Consider the following 371-nt stretch of genomic DNA (forward strand, 5'->3'; position numbering starts at 1 on the left):
AAGTGTGTCAGATCTGACCGTGGTGGTGAATACTGCGGTAGATATAACGGTTCAGGTGAACAACGTCCAGGACCTTTTGCCAAATACCTAGAGGAATATGGTATACTCCCACAATACACCATGCCAGGATCGCCTAGCATGAATGGTGTGTCTGAAAAACGAAACCGGACTCTTAAGGACATGGTAAGGAGTATGACATGTCACTCTACCTTACCAGAGTCACTCTGGGGAGAGGCACTTAAGACTGCAGCTTATATTCTTAATAGGGTGCCAACTAAGGCAACTGCCAAAACACCTTATGAGCATTGGATTGGGCGAAAGCCTAGTCTAAAGCATTTTCATGTGTGGGGATGTCCAGCTGAGGCAAGGCC

Source organism: Lupinus angustifolius, chromosome LG08, assembly GCF_001865875.1.
Source record: "Lupinus angustifolius cultivar Tanjil chromosome LG08, LupAngTanjil_v1.0, whole genome shotgun sequence".
NCBI classification, from domain to species: Eukaryota; Viridiplantae; Streptophyta; class Magnoliopsida; order Fabales; family Fabaceae; genus Lupinus; species Lupinus angustifolius.